Raw genomic sequence first — 21,569 nt, forward strand, 5'->3', positions numbered from 1 at the left:
AACTTCTAGCTCAGAGAGTCTAGGTCTTGTAACCAGAAATATGATTAAATGTGAATTAAGAAATATAGCTTAACGAACGTGACATGTGTGTCTAAGGCCTAATAGAAATAAAATCGAAGAGACAAAAAGGAATCTTGGGAGAAGGATACGTATATGAAAATTCTGTCACTGGAACAAATGAGGTTAACATGTAGGTAAGACAAGAAGCAGTGAGATATGCCATGATGCATAAACCACAAGTCTATAGAAAACAGAAGAGTCAGAGAGAAAGAAGCAAAATTATGAAACCAGGGCGAGTGTCCAAGGGGGAGAAAAAGAAAGAGCACAATTGTGTGGGGTAAAAATGAGAAAAGTTAAAGTATGAAAGGAGATGCATCTGGCTGGAGACTTGCAATTACGTGAGGCAAAAGAGAAGCAAGAAGGAAATGTTTTCTAATAGTGGAGGAGAGAAAGCTGTCAACAGAGGATTGTTAAAGGCAGAAAGTTTTCATGTGTCTTTTCCTCTGTCTTTTCAAACAAGTGTAGGTGCTCCCAGTAAACCAGAGAGGGTAACTTTTGAGTTTGGAGCCCGAAACAAGAATAGGTAAATACATAATTGGAGTGTATTTCTCTAAAATTTAGATCTACTAAAATATGCGGCTCCAAGGGTGTCAGGAAATCAAGGATATTATTATAGAATTGTTAGTCTCTATATTTGAGATATCCTGTAGAATAGAGTTTCTGTATCTGAAAACTGGAAACAGTGTGGTGTGTTTCAGTTTAAGACAGCATATGGTAATATATAGTTTTTATTTACGTAAACACAGAAACAAATATGTTACTCAGCTTATTAGACTGGATAGATTCAATTTAATTCCTACAAGATTTTAGAAAACTAAGTATTGGAATTTATCACCCCCAGAAGCTGTAAATATGAAAACGGTTAGGATGTCTAGAAACATTTTAAAAGTTAATTTGGCACGTTAGTAACTGATTATCGAGGAGCATTTTGTGCCTTTCACAAAATAATGTAGTCTCAAAGTGACAAATTCAACAAATTATTAATAATTAAATATTCAGGAAAAGTTCATACTCTATAGAATATGCATTTATTGAGGCGTGAAATAGGCACGTGTTCAGATCTCACGAGAAGTATAATGTAGGGAAAGTAAAAAATGACTTTTCTGATATTTCTTTGCTTGTGTTCTCCCATCGAGGTTCTCCTTTCTCTTACACTAAAACTTAGGTTTATCAGATTACAAACTTCTTGTTTTATCTGTGACTCATTTTTTCTTTCTGTTTTATCTCTAATACTGTAGGCAATTTGCTTGATTTACATACAACACTTCTGTTAAATTTTATTTTCATTTAGGCAATTTCACAGTCCAAGAATATATTTTTACTGTTCCTGCATCAGCTCCTTGTTTTCTATGTATGCAATATTTTTAGATTATCTTTTAGACATTGTTTTTATTCTCTGACATTGCTTTTTCAAGATATTCATTTTTTAAATTTGGCCCTTTCCTTCTTCAAGTTTTCCTCAAATATCTGGAGATCCTCGGTTGTTCACTCCTATTCAATATTTCTAATAGTACATACAAACATTATCTGTGATCTGTTTGGAAAATTTATAAAAGAAATAAGGAAAGAAAGAAAAAAGGAAAGGAGGAAGGAAAGGAAAGAAAACAAGAAGAATAGCTAGAAAGTCTGAGGTCAATGTGTGTAGAAAGTTATTAGTGGTCGTTTTCTTTTTAGGCTGTGCAGTGAGGAACCCTATGTATCCATGTTTTCCCATCTCGTTTGAAAAGAAAACCAAAGTTTTGCTATGACCTATGATTTAATATGCAGCCTATTCCTTAAAACTTCTCTGACTTTGTCTCTTATGCTCTACCTTAATCATTCTCCCTTCAGTCAAATCGGCCCCCTCTCTGTTCCTTGTAATAGTAGGTAAGCCCAAGCTCAGGGCCTTTGCATCTGGAATTCCTTTTGTCTAGAATGATCTTCCCATAGATACTAGATGCTCATTCTGGGCTTTTGTTTTCAAATTCACCTTATTGTGATGCCTACTCTGGGACCTTCCTCTTAAATTTGAAATCTGTTCTTTTTCTAACACTTAATATCCTCTTTCTGTACATTAATTTTTCTCCTCAGAACTTATCTCTTTCTATCAGAATATGTATTTTTCTTAACTATTTATTCTCCTCATCTGTTTCCCTCAATGCAATGTAAGCCCTATGCAGAGAAAATTTGCATGTGTTTTATACACTGTTGTAATATAACATCGAACAGTCCTGAACACATAGTAGGTTCCTTATACATACTTGTCTAATAAACCAGTAAGTGATTCTTATTTTCACAGCAGCAGCATATAAAAGTCTTCCTAAGAAGACTTTTGCTTTTTACTTATTTCACAAAACTGCACACTTTCTTATTTTTCTCATTTCACTACCTCGTTCCTTCATTATTTTACCCTATTTTTCCCCTCAACATCCCAGCCTATTAATGAAAGAGAGCCTGAGTGGGATGGACTGAACTGTGTCCCCAAATTCAATTGGTGAACTCCTAAAACCGAGTACCTCAGAATGTGGCCTTATTTGGAGATAGGTGATTTTTTACAGGGGAAACCGAGTCGAAATGGTGATTAGCATGGGCCCTGATCCATTATGCCAGGTGTCCTCCTGAAAAGGGGAAGTTGGAGACACACACACATTCATACATGCACACACACACAAACAGAGGCAGCAACATGTGAAGATTAAGGCAGAGCATGGTGATGCTTCCACAGGTCAAGGATTGCCAGCAAAGTACCAGAAGCCAGTGAGGAACATCGGTCAGATAGTCCTTCACAGCCGTCAGAGGTGGCAGAACACTGATTTTGGACATCTGCTTCCGAACTGTGAGAAAATAACTTCTGATGTTTAAGCCCCCATTCTGCGGTCTTTTGTAGTGGCAGCCGAGTAAATGAACCACCCAGGGATCACGTGTTGAGATGCTTTGTCAGCTACGTTTGGCCCCTTGGTGATCTCAGCTATATACTGAAGCCTCCCAACTGCTTGTCTTCAGCGCAGCACCTCCTCAGGACTCCTCAGGTGTGTCTCCAACTCTATTCAGCGTCAGCTTTAAAGTGTCCAAACCTAAACTCCTCATCTTGTTTGGAAGCTCCTTCCTCCCATCTTGTCCATCCTTCAAGTTGCTCAGGTGTTTTACCTGGAAACATTCTGGACTTTGCTCTTTCATATCCTCAATCTATAAGCAAATAATGTGACTCACTCTCAAGACGTATTCAGACTCCACTGCTCCCCACCTGCGCTGTCTGTGCCCTGGTAGCCACCGTCGTCTTTCACCTGATTCATGGCAGTAGCCTCCGCGTTTGTCTCCCTGTTTCCATTCCTAGCACCCCTCCAGCCCTTCACCCTATTCCCAATGTAGCAGCCTGAACGACCCTATAAAATAGATTTCAGATAATGTCACATCCTTGTCCCAAACTCCGTACCATCTCCTCATCTCAGTCCTCGAGTCCTTCCGGAGCCTGTGAGGCCCCACGATGTCTAGTCCTTGGTGACCTCTCTCACCTCATCTCCTGCTCAGCCCTTTCCAGTGCACACGGCTCGGCCCACTGCCCTCCTTGCTGTCCAGATACGCCAGGACCCTTCCCTCGCTGAACTTGCTGTTCCCTCTGCCCAGAAACCAACTCTCAGATAATCACATTGCGCATCAGAGTCATTCAATACATAGTTCTTGAAAGAATAGGAAGAAGTTGAAAGAATTTAAGTTAATAAAATTAAATAAAATTCTTTAGAGCACAAATGGCATTAGTGCTATGGCCCCATTTGATCTTTATAAATTTCTTGCGTGTAAGTAACATCTGAAAGTTTTCTATGCTCACTGCAGTGTTTTGTTTAGAAAAGTCACAAATATTTAGTAATTTGGGAAATCTGATATTTAAAAGATATAATTAGTCTATTTCACCTCAACTTGTGTAACATACTTTGCAATTACTTGTAGTTCTAGACTCTCCTTATGTAGGCATCTTTTCTAATGTAGCAAAGGAAAGTGAACAAAGCTTTGCCTTGTGATGATATTGATTCTTCATTACGGTTAGGATCTTTCTGATTCCCACTTGCTCTATCATTTCTTTATGCCTCTTGATAAGAATTTAAGATGCATACCCTGAGTTTTGAAAAGAAAGCATCTCCACATAAAAATATGTTTTGTTTGGTTTATGTGAATAAAACCCCAGTTTTTGGTGGGGCACATAAAACAAAAACTAAACAAACATTCCCCAGCCTCCTTTGCAAATGACTATCACCATAAAAATATGTTCCCCGCCAGGGGATGCTAGCATAAGATATCAGCAGAACCAGCATGCATTTTTGCTTCCTTTCTTCTTTCTTTTTTTACCCCTAACTCTTCTGTCTGATGCAAGAATGCAAGTATGATGGCAGGAACTGCAGCTGCAACTTTGGATCATGGGGAGAAGGGCTACACCATAGGTTATGAACGGTGACCTGGAAGGGATTTCGATTTCTGAGTGCTTTATGGAACTAAACCATCATACTATCCCTTGACATTTTATGATTGGCCTAATGTGAGAAAGGAATTTCTCTCTTATTTAAGTCACTGTTACTTTAGGAGTGACACATAACAAAACATTCAAATTGTCCTACCTTACATATCAAAGAGACCTATTTAGTGCATAGGACTTTAGTGCTAAAACAAGGTGGTGCCATTTCCTTTAAATTAATCAAAACAATAGAAATTGTTTGCATGACAATCAAAGCTCTTTATTTTCTGTATGTAATTTTATGCAATCATTTTAGGAAAATAGTTGTGTCTCCAAATGTACTTTCATTGATGAAGGTGGTATGATCAAAGGATTCTTTGAGTGGTTATGGAAAAAAAATGTGTCACTGAAAAACAAATGCTCCACTCAGTTTACATACTACACATACTTATAGGAGCATAAAAAAAAGGTCCAGTGTCAGAAGCACAGGCCATTCTCCTTCACTGAGGCATTAAATCAGAAGAGAGCCTTTGGCAATTAGAGATCCAAATTTCAGAGGCCATTACTCTCATTCAAAATAAACTTTGCCTTCGGATGTGGGGATGCAAAACATTTTTTGAAAATCTTTTTGAAAAAAAAAATTTATTTTGTAGGTATTCTCTTAGACAATTTGAGGTTCATTTAACACAGCATTCCATCTGCTTAACATTGAAATTTGGAGACACTGATTATCTGCTCCGTTCTTCTAAATAGTTAAGTGTGCTCCATAAATAAACACATCAGTTTTGCTCTATTACTACCCTTCCATAAAGCGTCGTACAATTGGAATGAACCTGGTGTTTACTTGTCATTAAATATATCTTTGTTAGAAAAGATATGCAGCCTCTGGAATTCCAGGATTTTCATGATTTAAAGACAATTTTAAGAACTCTTAAATAATATTCGCAATGTAAGCAACAGTTATTATGTTGGAATAAAATAAGTCACAACATGACCAGCACAGTATTTTATTTGGTTTTGATATTGAAGATGTTTCTTGAATTAGTTAAGTAGAAATCAAAGTATAATTACTTCACCTAATCATTTTTCTTCGAAAACTCTGAAAAAGAAGAATTGGTGTGTAAGTGTAAAATATTCTTATTTACAGCATATTAGTTTCATTCCTTCTCCACTCACTTGATAAACCTCATTTTCTCTTTGCCCCTTGTCAATGACCTGTGATAGGAGGCTCTATTCTGCAATATCAAGAGAGCATCTTCAAAGGCCTGTTTGTCACAGATGGAACTACAATGCGAAGGGGCTCTCTGATACGTCGTTAATAATTACCCATTTGAAATTAAAGTATGTTTTTGAGCAAAGTGAAATCTCCTTTCATAGTACTATCCTTTCTGAAATCTCCTTTCATAATATCCTTTCCTGAAATCTCCTTTCATAATAATCAGTGCGCGGGTGCAGAGCCCCTGACCTTGATCTCTGGTAGAGGTGATTTTGTAATCAGTGGACAGAAGCAACCAATGGCGCAGGTGCCTTCCCAGACACCCTGTCTACTCTTGAGGCGTCTAATGAAAACTTTAGACATTTGCTCCAGGAACTGAAGAATGACCACTAATTGTCTTCAGTCTCAGCTCATCTAGTTTAATCTTTTTGACCTAGTTAGGGGTAGAGCCAACCTACCTTCATTTTTTACCAATAAAGTTTTATTGTAACACATCCACTCCCTGTCATTTTACATATTATCTGTGGCAACACTCACACAACTATAGCAGAGCCGAGTAGTTGCAATGGAAACCATATAGGCAATAAAACCAAAAATATTTACTGCATAACCTTTAAAGAAAATTATGCCAACTTGTGATACAGTGATGACTAAGCACTTGCAAAGTCTCATAAACATCTTTTATGGGCTAATGTTATCTTAAAGTAACTCAGGTTAGAAATATGTCTTGTATCCATGTACACATAAAAACAACTGTGATAGCAAATATATCAATTAATAAACAGAAAAAAACTTATTTGTGTTTTCTCTTCACAAAATACATTTTACAGTGACTGCTTTTGGTGCCATAGTACCTATATTCACTTTATAGGCAAAATAACCTAAATTGGACTTTGCTGTAGGAAGTTTGCTGTATTGTACTTCAGGAATACAATTAAACCCAGAGTACCTTGGTATTTTCACAATAATGAGTCATGCTGTAATATGGTCGTATTTCCTGTACATCAGTGAGGTGCTAACAGTCAATTGTGGGACTAAAACTTCAATTAGCAAAAGCAGCATGGCTGGTTCTCCAAAGAAAGCCAGTGTTTCTCATTAGAGTGAGACAGTCTTCTATGTGTTATATCTTTGACAGAAGGATAGGAATACGTCTGAGCAAACTAGGAGATATCAAACTGTTTACTCCTTCTTAGCTTTCTCTGTTAGGTGATCACCACCCTGCATGAATCATTTTAAGCTGTCTACTGGCTTGGGGTCCTCTTCAGGCAGAAGTTTCCTTCTTTTTTTTTTTTTTTTTTAAGATTTTTATTGGGGAAGGGGAACAGGACTTTACTGGGGAACAGTGTGTACTTCCAGGACTTTTTTCCACGTCAAGTTGCTGTCCTTCCAATCTTAATTGTGGAGGGTGCCGCTCAGCCGAACTGGCAACCTTGTGGTTGAGAGGATGCGCTCCAACCAACTGAGCCATCGGCGAGTTCAGTTGCAGCTCAGCTCAAGGTGCCGTGTTCAATCTTAGTTGCAGGGGGCGCTGCCCACAATCCCTTGTGGGACTCGAGGAATTGAACTGGCAATCTTGTGGTTGAAAGCCCACTGGCCCATGTGGGAATTGAACCGGCAGTCTTTGGAGTTAGGAGCATAGAGCGCCAACCACCTGAGCCACCGGGCGGCCCCAGAAGTATCCTTCTTACATGAGGTCTTACTGTGAGAACTCTAAGATGTATCTTATAAGTGACTCTTACCTACTTAAATAACTGAATGATTTTTGTAAGAATAAAAGAAGAACACACGGTGGGTGGGTGCAGAGACCCTGACCTTTTATAACTCCACTGAGGAGTTATCATCAGCTTGTTCCAAAGAGCTTATTTCTTATTACTGAAAAGTCTTCCCCATCACTGCCAATCAGAAAGAGGCATTGTGCATGTTAAGGCTCTTAGATGACAAAGCATCTAAAGATATAATGTGTGACCTACGGTATTATCTGTGCTCCGTAAAGTGATCTGGGGCTAAATAATGATCTTTGATTTTAGTTATTATCTATGAATTGTTCTTCAACCTTAAAGCAGCTATAACTATTCTTACACAATTTAATCAGGAGGCAAAGATAGTCATCTTGTCTGAGCTCACCCAACCAGAATTGTTCTTAGTACTCACAATCTAAACAAAAATAATTGGAATAAAAAGGGAGATCACCCCACTTCCTGTTATTGTTCTCCAATATCTATCACCTCAGAGAGACACAAGTTTTACAGGATCTGAACAGTCAAAAGAACTCAAGGCTGAATTTAGTAAAAATCAGGTTTGAATATGCACATAAAGGGAGTTCCATGTGATACCAAATTGCTAATTGAAAAAGCTTCACATGTTTCAAATATCAGCACTTTTGATTAAACCTATTTCCAGATTCAGACTCATCATTTTTAACTCTAGAGGCACAATAGAATCAGCTGGGGAGCCCTAGAAAATACCAATGTCTAGAGCAGGGGCATCCAAACTTTTTTCAACGGTTTTCACCAAGGGCCGTATGCGGTAAATACACACACAGCCGGGCCCCTCACTCGAGGTGAAGTACGTATTGCCTCATCTTGTTTATTTAAGGTAATTAAATATATTTTTGGAATTTGCTGTGGGCCAATTAACAATGGATTGCGGGCTGCAGTTGGCCCGTTGGCAGCAGTTTGGACACCCCTGGTCTAGAGCCATACCACTAGAGGCATTAATTTCCTGGCCATGAGTTTTGCGTAAGGCCAGACATCAGTATTTGAACGATTCTCTAAGGGAGTCTAATGGCAGTCTAGGTTGAGAATTACCATTTCATAGATAGTGAGGAACAGAGATAGGTATGTCTCCATTATGTAGCTTCTTTTTAGAAAATCATTTATAATAACTCATTATACCAAGTTTTCTGTTTTTTGTTTTTACCTTTCATCACGAAGGTACTGGAGGTATTCTCTCAGAGCATCTTGCTTTTCAAGGAGTGCTTCTTGGTCATCTAACTGAGATTCGTTCGGACCACTGTCCCCTGAGACGTCATCGCTGTGAAATGTGAGGAAACAGAAATCAGAGAGTTTTAAATAGAAATGGTATATATAACAAAGTTCCAAATATTTTGGTGTCAGATAAAAAGGAATTCCAACACCCAACTCATTTTCTTTCACAACAATTCTAAAAGAAACATATACCTAAACCTAAAAATAGAGGAAGTGGGAATAATCCAACACATTTTGGCATTTTCAGGGAGTGTCTGAAGACATATTGTGTATTAAACGAGCAAAAAATTTATAAAATAACATAATTGGGTAAATATTTGAAGTTTGTTCTGCCATTCAGAGGAAGTTTCTTTAAACTAAGTGATTTTTAAAAGCTACTTGACATAAATACTACCTAGTAAATATCCAGCTATTGTCCAGTTAAAGAAGAATCTTCCAATGCTTGGTTTGAGCAAGAAGTTAAAAAACAAGTACTACGGTGACCCGAAAATTTGCTTCAGTTTATACGGTGTCTTATTTTACAGTGTCTACTTCAATTTGATTGCAGATTTACAAATGATTGTTAATTACAAAACTAAGTGTGTCTGAACCAGTGAGTATGATATTACTAGAAAGCCCGATTTTCTAATGCATGGGCCTGGTATATTTTATTGAAGAATATACATTATTTTTTAACTAAATTGAATATTATCAAAAGTTACCAATTTGGAACAAAAAAAATAAATTGTGAACAGTGAAAAGATAATTTGCAGATTAAATAATCATAACATATTTGGTAAAAATATTAAATTTTCTTTACCTATCTCGTTTTCCAATAAAGGACTCAACGTGTCTTTTGGCAGGAAATTGACCCAAAAGTCTTTCATAGTCACTGGGTAAAATATCTTCAGTGTGTCTCGCATTCCTGAAAAAACGAAGAAAGAATAACCATTATTTTAAAAATGTTTTTCTAAATATTATTTGGCTCAGTGAATAAGAAAAAAACTAATCAGATTATTAGGACAGATTCTTGTGCAAACTTAAGTGCAGAAGGATTTCTTAATAACATAATGAAAAATGTTTTCTTGTGATTTATATCAAGATTGTTTCAATATTCCCAGTCCAAAATATTGAAAAATTAAAGAAATTAGCTTTTGTACAGTTATACCTCTACATAAATGATCACTGATGGACGCTTTCACACTAAATATTCTATGAGACATACTCGTGGGAGAAATATATTTAGACTAGGTCCTATTTTTGATTGATTGATTGATTCCTAATGTTTTATTCATGTACCATGAATAAGAATATATAAGAAAAAACTACCCTATTTTTCACACAAACCCTATTATGGCTTTTCTTTCCCTTCTCCAAAAATATGTGGAAACAAAAATCTCTTAAATTGGGGAGGATCTGAGGGCCTATCCAGAACCTTTCTGCTGTGATGAGGAAGCTTTTATTTTTTGTCTTTAGTACACCGCTTCTCTGCCTCTAGTTTAATGGGGCTTTTGACAAGTGGTTTTGTGAATGAGTAACTTTGTTATTAGGCATCTTCACATAGATATGAAACGCTGGCCTTAGAATTCCTCTATCATGGAATCCTAAATAGTGCAGTTTTACTAGTATTAGTACAATTTCTGAAGTTGAATTTTGTGCAACAGAATGTAAGTGAGTGATGGGCTCATCCTGGCTTGTTGCAGCCTCTGCACATGAGCACCATGGACAGCTGCAAGAGCTGCAGTAAGTCAGGCTGGAGGGAGCCATGACACGTGGAAACCTGCAGTGTTATGCTGCGGGAATAGCTCATGGAGACACAAAAATGAAACATTTATACTTCAGAGATACATTTTCTAAATTAAACTCAATAAAATGAACTCACCTGTCATTTTCAGCAAATGCATTAGGCGAGACATCAGGGTTTAGTGGTAGTAAAGCTGGATCAAGCTCATTTGCTCCTTCAGATGGTATGCTGTCACCCAACATGTCAGGAAAAAGACAGTAGAAGTAGACACATTCCTTTCTCAGAAGGCAGCACTTTTGGTTTTACAGTCATTTGAAATAAGGCACGCAAAATCTTGGGAAGTATCACCCATTTACACAATATGGATAGCATAATTGACAATGGCTTCTATGGTTTATGAGAGTATTAACAGTAAAATTTAGATTTATCCCATAACACAGATGCCATAAAACTTTCACAAGACGTGTCCTAAGCTTAAGAGCTACTCAGTTCAACCCTATCTGAACATTAAGCCAAGTACACTTCCTTCGTAATGTCTTCGCTTTGCAAAGTTAAATCTGACAAGAAGAAAGATTTTATATTAAATAGAACCCATGAAGCATTTTTAATATTCAATATAAAAACTGGAAGCAATTTGTTTATTTGTTTGTTGATGTTAAGCATCATTTGGTTCAAACATTTCTCAAAGGCTGAGTATTAACTCCCTTTCTTTCTCTAAGTGTCTAAAATTTACTTCAAAATTCAACTTGATGTGATATATTTCTTTTTTTTTTTTAAAGATTTTATTGGGGAAGGGGAACAGAATTTATTGGGGAACAATGTGTACTTCCAGGACTTTTTCCCAAGTCAAGTTGTTGTCCTTTCAGTCTTAGCTGTGGAGGGCACAGCTCAGCTCCAGGTCCAGTTGCCATTGCTAGTTGCAGGGGGCACAGCCCACCATCCCTTGCGGGAGTCAAAACCGGCAACCTTGTGGTTGAGAGGATGCACTCCAACCAACTGAGCCATCCGGGAGCTCAGCAGCAGCTCAGCTCAAGGTGCCGGGTTCAAATTTTTAGTTGTAGGGGGCGCTTCCCACCATCCCTTGCAGGAGTCGAGCAATGGAACTGGCAACCTGGTGGCTGACAGCCCGCTGGCCATGTGGGAATCGAACCGGCAGCTTTCGGAGTTAGGAGCATGGAGCTCTAACCGCCTGAGCAACCGGGCCGTCCCCGATATGTTTCTTTTTATTGACCAAATCCAAAGACTCTTTCTATCTCTGAATAGTTACTAAGGCTCAATGAATTTTATGGGACCTTCAGGATTCTAATCTTATGTATTAATATAATTTCAGTAAGAGATATACAAAAGAACAATCATCTTGATATGGTGTGGAAAAATTTGCAAAATATATCAACAAAATATTTAAATAAATAATATGAAATTTAAAAAAATGAGTTGTTCTATATAACAGATAGAAAATTCTCAGTTAGATAAACATGGAATCTTCAACTGTCTGAACTGGAAGAGAACTTACTTCAGAAAAGGTGCTTCAAATAGAGGCCAAGCCAGCATTTGTGAGAAGAGCACACTGAACAGTGTCAGGCGCACAAGGAGCTGGGGCTTTCTTCGGGTTGCCATCTCTGCACCACGAAAGGGAGAGAGTCACATCAGATTTTCCAACCACAATGTCCACAGACAGGTAATTCCTTTTTTATTTTAAATTTATTGCGGTAACATTTGTTAATAACATTATATTATTTTCAGGTGCCCAATTCTATTAGAGATCGTGTATTAGACATCCTATTTATATTGAATTGTGTGCTCATGACCTAAGGTGTACTCAGTCTGTCACCATATATTTGACACCCTTGCCCCATCTTCATCCGCCCCCCACGCCCTTTAGCCTCTGGTAACCACCATACTGCTGCCTACGTCTATGACTGTTTTTTTTCTTGCCCATTTGTTGCTTTCTGTTTTATGTCCCACATGTGAGTGAAGTCTTATAGTTCTGCTCCTTTCCTCTCTGAATCTTTTCACTGATCATGATAATCTAAAGATCTGTCCGTGTTCTCGAAAATGGCAATATTTTATCATTTGTTATGGCAGAGTAGTGTTCCACTGTTTATATGTACCAGTACTTCTTTATCCAATCAACTGTCCGAGGACACTTAGTCGTTTCTATGTCTTGCACACCAGTAATAAAGCTGCAATGAAGTTACAGGTACACTTATCTTTACAAATAAGTGTTTTTAAATTTTTAGGGTAGATATACAGGAATCCTAATGTCCAGCACAACTTTCTAAAGCTTCTTACAGTGTTTGGAAAATACTTTTTGTCTGATAGAAAGAGTTGCACGCATTATGGTTTCATTTAAATCGAGAGGATTTCTCTCAGTGACAAGTCCTTGATTAAAAATTAAGGTCCCTTTCAACTGGTGCGGATCTCTCACAAGGCGCATAGTTGGCTTCGTACATACTGAATACCATATTCATATGTTGTTAGAAGTAACCCCGGGGAACATATCCTTATTACAGAATTGTGGCATTCAAGTTTAGTATCTTTTCTGACAGTTTCAAAGATCTGATTGTTCTTCTACTTTAAGTTTTGCATCTGATTAATATAAAACTGAGATATTTCTATTAACATAAATATTGTATTATATATAAATTCCTTTTCCACTTTTTGTAGCTATCACTGGGAACGTATTTCCTTACATAGGGATTTTGAACATTTTATCTAATTAATAGTGAAAATTAATATCCCCCAAAAAATCATTCACCCACATACTACCATTGGAATAATTTTGACACAAAAAACCTTATATTTAAAATTGAATGTGTTTTTACACCTAATACACATACACGTTATATTTCCAAATAATTTCTAGTTAACATTAAAAGTTCAAGGTCTCTTTTTCTCTCTGTCTATAAAAATGACAGCATTTAAACTTAAAATAAAATGAAAAATAAATATTCCACAGGTTCATGTAATCAACAATTGACGTAGAAAGAACAGCACTTAAAAAACAAAATGTAGCCTTGCAAAATAAAAGATCCCTTCAGTCAAAAATTTGTATTCAAACAAAAATAGAAAAAAAAGACCCTACATGAATACATTGTTTAAAAAACAGTCAGTATTGAGTAAGAGAGCAAGCAGGGAAAGCATCTTTCAACAAAAGTAATTTGAAAAGCCCTTCACATGTGGGGCATGAGACATTTCTGTACTTACTCTCTGACCTGGGAAGCTTGTCTTTGGCTCCACCAGTTCTCTGCCCTCAGAGCTGAACCAGAACCTCGTCCTGGCTAAGGGTTGGTATTATTGCCAGCAGTTGCTTCGCAGTCTACCCTGACCTGCATTTCAAAGCCCCTTATTTTATAAGGTTGTGCTTAGGCCTGAGCAATCACAAAGCTCTCTGAAATACGTCACAGCTGTGCTCCCACGGGATGAATAGGACTAGAGGTTCTTGTTCAATTGTCCTTATATCTGATTTATATATTTATAGTGAGTGACTTAAGATGTAACAGATAAAGAGGAGAATTTCTCTTCTTTAAATAACAAAAGGTACTACGTTTCATGAGAAATGTTTTAATCTTTAATCAGCAATAACGATACAGGAGAATGAATAGTGTTATAGCCAGGACACTGGGCTTCCTTCAGAAAATAAGAATGTTATGTAAAGGAATAGATTTAGAAAGCAACAAACACTTATGTCCATGATGCTTAGAAGTATAGAATTCTTTATTATAAAACATGAAATATCCTTATGCCTTTTTTATTTTTATGCCTTTCGTTTAGATCCTGATTCATATGTCATCCTTCTTGAGATCTATCCTAATTTTAGAAGCATCTAGAAGGAATTTTCCATCTTTCTGTCCTTAAATTCCTCTATGTGGAAACTAACCCAGTACGAGTTTCAAAGAGGCTCGGAGCTCGTGCAACATGCACACGGATGTAAAAAGCAGGAAGAGCACTGCGTTAGAATATCACCATTCCCGTGACACAGTCACACACACAATCTCCGTGACTCAAAACGAAATTACCAGACTTCTACTTAAAGGGAATCAAAGCGTAGTCCTATTTAGATTTTATACCCTTTATTGTTATAAGTCCTTGTACTGCACAGTGATTTTGTTTCTCCCCCATTGCAGAACACACGCCCACACCCACAGCATTTTTTGAACATTTCCACCTCAATCACCTGATACTTGTTCGCCAAGAACTACTTAGAAAGCATTTATAGAATTTATTTATCAAATACTTAATTGATAAATACTTAATTTCTACTGGTAGACTTTGTTTTTTTTTTTTCCCACCTTGGCATGTTTTATTTTTTTTATATTTTTATTAGTTTCATGTGTGAAAAACAATGTCATAGTTAGACTTTTACAACACTCACACATTTATATCCCCCCCCAATCTACTACCCCTCTGATATAGCTGTTACAATTCATTGACTGTATTCGCTATGCTGTATTCTACATCCCCTGACAATATACTGAGGGTGCCAAAAAAAGGTATACACATACCTTGTATTCATCTTTTGTTATCGGTATATAATATGAACATTACAATTTTAATACAGGTTTTCTTTTTCTCCTTTCTTCATATGTCTATACATTTTTAGGCACTGTGTGTGTGTGTGTGTGTGTGTGTGTGTGTGTGTGTGTGTGTGTATTTAATTATAGATGATACTCCTTATTATTAAGCTTCAGCTTCAGTACAGTGCAGTGCTCAGACATCTACACACTCCATGAAGTGGTCTCCCTAATAAAACAAATGCCCATCGGACCCCCTACAAATTCTTTACAATATTATTGATTATATTCCCCAAACTGTCTTTCATATCCCATGCCTGTACTGTGATTACTAATTTGTACTTTAGATCCCGTTATGTTCTCCAACCATCCCCACCCCCGCACCCCAGACTTAGCAACTCTCTGGTTTTTCCCCTATATCTATGAGTCTATTTCTGTTTTGTGTGTTCGTTTATTTTGTTCTTTAGATTCCACATAAAGTGAGAACATACAGTATTTATCTTTCTCTGTCAGACTTATTGCATTTAGCATAATATTCTCGAGGTCCATCCAAGTCATTGCAAATGGTAATATTTCATTCTTCTTTATGGCCGAGTAATAGTCCAATTGTATAAGTATACCACAATTTCTTTACCAATCATGTATCAATGGGTATTTCAGTTGTTTATATCTTGGCTGTTGTGAATAGCGCTGCAATAAACACAGGGGTGCATAATCATTTTCAAATTCGTGTTTTGGATTTCTGAAATCCCAGGAGAGGGATTGCTTAGTCATAAGGTAGTTCCATTTTCAATTTTTTGAGATACCTCCATAGTTTTCCATAGCGGCTGCACCGATCTGCAGTCCCACCAACAGTGCATGAGGGTTTCCTTTTCCCCACATCCTCACCAGCACTTGTTGTTTTTAGATTATTGATGACAGACATTCTGACCAGGATGAGGTGGTATCTCATTGTGGTTTCTATTTGCATTTCTCTAATGATTAGTGAGGTTGAGCATTTTTTCATATGTCTGTTGCCTATCTGGTTGTTCTTTTTAGAAAAAACGACTCTTCATGTCCTCTGCCCATTTTTTAATTAGATTGTTTGTTTTTGTAGTGTTGAGTTGTATGAGTTCTTCATAGATGTGGATATGAACCCCTTATCAAATGTAAGTTGACAAATGTCTTCTCCCATTCTGTATGATGACTTTTTGTTTTATTGATGCTTTCCTTTGCTATAAAAAAACTTTTTTAGTTTGATATAATTTCACGTGTTTATTTTTTCTTTTGCTTCCTTTGCCCAAGAGGATATGTAAGTAAAAATATTGCTAAGGGTAATATCTGCAAATTTACTTCACATATTTTCTTCTAGGAGTTTTATGGTTTTTGGGTCATACATTTAAGTCTTTGATCCATTTTGAATTTATTGTTGTATACGGTGTAAGAAGGTGGTCCAGCTTCATTTTTTTGCATGTGGCTATAACAATTTTTCCAGCACAAATTATTAAATAGAATGTCTTTACCCCCAATGTAAATTCTTGCATCCATCATCATAGATTAAATGACCATATAGGTATGGATTTTTTCTCGGCTCTGTATTCTGATCTATTGATCTATGTGTCTGTTTTTATGCCAATACCATGCTTTTTTGATTAGTATAGTCTTGTAGTATGATTTGATGTCAGGTAGCATGATACCTCTAACTTGTTCTTATTTCTCAAGATAGCCATCATTATTTGGGATCTTTTATGGTTCCATATAAATTTTAGGATTATATTCTCTAATTATGTGAAAAATTTCATTGGTAATATGATAAGGTTTGCGTTGAATCTATATGAATCTATATATTGCCTTGGGTAATATGGAGATTTTTAACTACGTTAATTCCTCCTATCCATGAGCATGGTATATATTTCCTTTTTTTTTTATCTCCTTTAATTTCTCTCTTCATACACCATGATAAGGGGGATTCAGTCCTGCTATGCAAGGTTGGTTCAATATCCACAAATCAATTAGTGTGATACACCACATTAACAAAATGAAAAATAAAAATCCTATGGTCATATCAATAGATGCAGAAAAAGCATTTGATATAATACAGCAGCCATTTAGGATAAAACCTGAGCAAAGTGGGAAGACAGGGATCATATCTCAACATAATAAAGTCTATATTTGATAAACCCACAGATGGCGTCACACTCAATGGGGAAAAGCTAAAAGCATTCCCCTTAAGATCAGGAACAAGATAAGGTTGCCCACTTTCACTACTGTTATTCAACATAGTTCTGGAGTTTCTAGCCACAACAATCAGACAAGAAAAACGAATAAAATCATCTAAATTGGAAAGGAGGAAGTAAAACTGTCATTATATGTAGATGACATCATACTATATAAAGAGAATCCCAAAGGCTCCACGAAAAAACTATTAGAACTGATAAATGAATTTAGTAAAGTGGCAGGACACAAAATTAATATTCAGAAATCAGTTTCATTTGTATACACCTATTGGTGGGCTTTTATCTCAAAGTAGGTTGCTTAGCACACATGCACCCAGAGTTTAAACTGCAAATGCAGCCACATGGAAACTATAAGGACAACAAAGTGAAACGCCAGTTTTCTGTTTATTTTTTAAATTTCTAGTAAGTGTATTCTAATTTTGTTTGTAAGTTCCATTAGGGACAATAGCTCTAAAACTCCTTTCTTTCTTCTACTTTGAAATTTTACTCTCTATTTGCTTCATACAAGGTCAGACTCATCCAGTGAACGCATATACTACTAGGTTTAATCATATTTTCTAATCCTGTTACAAGAAAAATTAAATGAATTAAATTTCAAAATATTTTGAATTTTGTTTTCCAATTGACAGCTCTGACATAAACCAGAGTTCCTGTGGCTTAATGCCAGGAACTTTCTTTTTTACCTAAATATTACAAATTTGAGTTTGAAATGGTTCTCATATGGATTTTTTTTATCCTTAGCTCTTTGTCACCCAATTCTCAGTGAAGCAATTTTCTTCAAGAACAGCAACAGCAAAGTGAGTTGACTAAGAGTCACAACACACGGATGGTAAATAATAAGCAGAAATACCCAAAAGAAAAAAGACATAAAAGCTGATTATTATTTGGTGTAAAGAAGCACTTGGCATTCCCAAAAACTACCTACAGTAGATTTTTCCAATGAAAAGACAGTTCCTCCTGTAATAATAGTAAAACCCAAAAGTAAAGAAAAAATAACTCATTTTTTAGGAATTAAGATAAAAATAAACTGAAGAACTGTATTGTTTCCTATGAACTTAAACTATAAAGCAAAACTGCATTATAAATGAAATCATAGAAACATCTGAAATGTCAGTCTTAATTCAGAGAATTAAAAAAAAAATGCATTCTTCTTTTTCTTTCAAGGAAATGGATACATATCAGAGGTGCTTCAATCAGATAAAGTAGGGTTTGTTCCAGGAAAACAAACAAGGAAGAAAATAGTGTAGCTATATTTATCCTGAATACTTTAATCAGAACTAATTAAATTCAAAAATACAAATGTGAATTTCCTGTTTAAATCTGCTGTTTTCCTCCTTTGCTTATCTTTCAATAGTTTTCCTACATATTTAGCAAAACTTATTTTCTTCCTAAGGGTTTCAGTCAAGTGATGTTTACAGGAACTATCAACATTGATGCAGTTAGAAAATATCTCTAAGAGTCTGCTTGTAGATAAGTTAGGTGATGTTCAGAGAGTTGATGTAATGTTCGCAAGTTCACGCTTGTGGTTAATTACAAATATTATTGTATTGTATTATTGTATGGAAAGCTATGTCGTCTGATCTTAGGTTAGCTTTCTTTCCATTAAGAACTTGTGATATTCAAGTGGGATTCATTTCTGGTATGCAAGGGTGGTTCAACATCCACAAATCAATTAATGTGATACACCACATTAACAAAATGAAAAATCAAAATCATATGATCATATTAATAGATACAAAAAAGCATTTGACAAAATCCAGCAGCCATTTAGGATAAAAACTCTTAAGAAAGTGGGAATAGTGGGACCGTATCTCCACATAATAAAGGCCATATATGATAAACCCACAGCTAACATCATACTCAATGGGGAAAAGCTAAAACCATTCCCCTTAAGATCAGGAACAAGGCAAAGTTGCCCACTTTCTCCACTTCTATTCAACATAGTGCTAGAAGTTCTAGCTACAGCAATCAGACAAGAAAAAGAAATAAAAGGCATCCAAATTGGTAAGGAGGAAGTAAAATTGTCATTATATGCAGATGACAGGATACTGTATACAGAGAACCCTAAAGACTCCACCAAAAACTATTAGAACTGATAAATGAATTTAATAAAGGAGCAGGATACAAAATTAATGTTAAGAAATCAGTTGCATTTGTATATACCAATAATACAATATCAAAAGGAGTAATTAAGAAAATCCCATTTAAAATCGTTTCAAAGACTATAAAATACCTGGGAATAAATTTAGCAAAGAAGTAAAAGATCTGTACTTAGAAAATTATAAGACACTGAGGAGAAAAATTAAAGAAGATATAAAAGTTTGGAAACACATGCAATGCTCATGGATAGGAACAATTAATATTGTTAAAATGTCCATACTGCCTAAGGCAATATACAGTTTCAATGCAACTCCTATCAAACTACCAAGGACATTTGTCACAGAAATAGAACATATAATCTTAAATTTTATATGGAACCATAAAAGACCCCAGATAACCTCGGCAATCTTGAGAAATAAGAACAAAGTGGGAGGTATCACGATACCTCACATCAAATTATACTACAAGGCTACAGTAATCAAAACAGCATGGTACTGGCATAAAAACAGACACATAGATCAATGGAACAAAATAGAGAGCCCAGATATAAGGAAAACAAAAATGCACAGAATTCAGGCACCTCTCCTCTCCCTTTCTTACCATCAGGGCCAGTGGCAGAGAAAGAAAACTGGAATTCTAGACTAAAACATACTGAATATAGGGAAATCAGATGGAAGGGATTTTGAGCTCAAGAGACAGGCAGAAACTTAGATTCAGCCTCAGTACAAGAGCTAAGAGAGGGTCCCTATTGCTATTATAGATGAAATGCTGCAGAGGTGCTCTCCTGCCTTGTTGTCTGAGAGCATTGTCACCTCACTCAGCCTAACTCACACTCAGCCTATCCTTTCTCTGCCAGGCTCATCCTGAAGGGGTAGGTGTAGATCAGAGGTCTGCAAACTGCTGGCTTGAGCCACATCCGGCTCAACTCTCTGGTTTTTACATCTCTCAGGCTAAGAATGAAGTCTATATTTTTTAAAATACTGGAAAACGTTAGAAGAGAAATAATATTTTTGATGTGAAAATGATATGAAATTAAATGTCAGTATCCATGAGTAAAGTTTAATTGAAACATAGAAATTCTTATCAGATATGTATCGTCTATGGCTACTTTTGTGCTGCAATGGCCAAGTTGAGTAGTTGCCAGGGATTACAGCTCACAAAGCCTAAAATGCTTCCTTTACCAGTTGGCCCCTCACAGAAATGGTTTGTCAGTGTCTGGTCGGGAGCCTCCCAACTGGGAAGATACTTAAGAAGTCATTTTTACCCCAATATTCTTAAGTCCTACAGCTTTCAGAAACTTGTATTAGGAAATATATGCATGTTTATATACATTTTAACACATGCTGTGTATAAATGACACAGTATAGGTATATATTTGTAACATACCCAATGTATATATACTTTTTACTTTGGAAAGTATATGTATACTTATGATTGCATCTATATCAATTTCTATTGTATATAAAGATGAATTAAAAGCATATATATTGTAATATGTTATATCTTTAATCTCTTTAATTTAGAAAATTTGGATTTCTGTCCAGGATTCTTGTATTCTCATATCAAAGATTTGATGAAAATAATAATATAACTAATGTCAATGTTCCCTTTGAAGTGACCTACTAAAATTCATTCTACACTCGGAAAATATGGCAATGAATATTAAGCAATTGGACACCTAATTATTTAAATTAATTAACAGAAAACAATTTCTCCTTTAGTTCCAGAACCACATTGCCTATCTCACTTAATAATGCCCAAATTTAATAGAAAATTATTACTTTGTTTTAGAATTTTCTTTTTTTAAAGTAACATTCATGTACAAAGAATAAGGTATTAAATGGTATGAATCATTTATACCTTATCTTAGGGTTGTATTTGTGAGATAATTTTATAAAAATAGATTTTGGAAGGAAGGCTGAAGAAAAATCACAAAAGCATATATTGCTGAGATACAAGAGTTTGAAAATAATGTGTTAAACTGTACTACAAGTCTACAGTGATCAAAAGAGCATAAAAACAGACAGATAGATCAATGCAACAGAGTAGAGAGCTCAGAAATAATCCCACACTATATGGTTATTTAATCTATGATAAAGGAGGGAAGAACATACCGTGGGATAAAGACAGACTGTTCCATATGGGTTTGGAAAACTGGGCAGATACATGTCAAAAAAAGAAGAAAGAAAGAAAGAAAGAAAGAAAGAAAGAAAGAAAGAAAGAAAGAAAGAAAGAAGGAAAGAAGGAAAGAAGGAAAAGAAGAGGAAAGAAGAAAGACGGATAAGATAATAGAAAGAAAGGAAATAGAAAGAAGGAAAGAAGAAAGAAAG

The 21,569-nt window shown here is 35.9% G+C and overlaps 1 long non-coding RNA gene across 1 annotated transcript; it reads right to left on the reverse strand.

The window, feature by feature from the left end:
• Positions 1 to 4,947: 4,947 nt before the first annotated feature.
• On the reverse strand, positions 4,948 to 9,598 carry LOC117020056 (uncharacterized). The gene is made up of 3 exons (XR_004422619.1): positions 9,486 to 9,598; positions 8,619 to 8,732; positions 4,948 to 5,582 (listed from the first exon to the last, which is right to left on the reverse strand). It is a non-coding gene; the product is annotated as an uncharacterized LOC117020056 (long non-coding RNA).
• Positions 9,599 to 21,569: the final 11,971 nt, after the last annotated feature.

Source organism: Rhinolophus ferrumequinum, unplaced genomic scaffold, assembly GCF_004115265.2.
Source record: "Rhinolophus ferrumequinum isolate MPI-CBG mRhiFer1 unplaced genomic scaffold, mRhiFer1_v1.p scaffold_68_arrow_ctg1, whole genome shotgun sequence".
NCBI lineage: Eukaryota > Metazoa > Chordata > Mammalia > Chiroptera > Rhinolophidae > Rhinolophus > Rhinolophus ferrumequinum.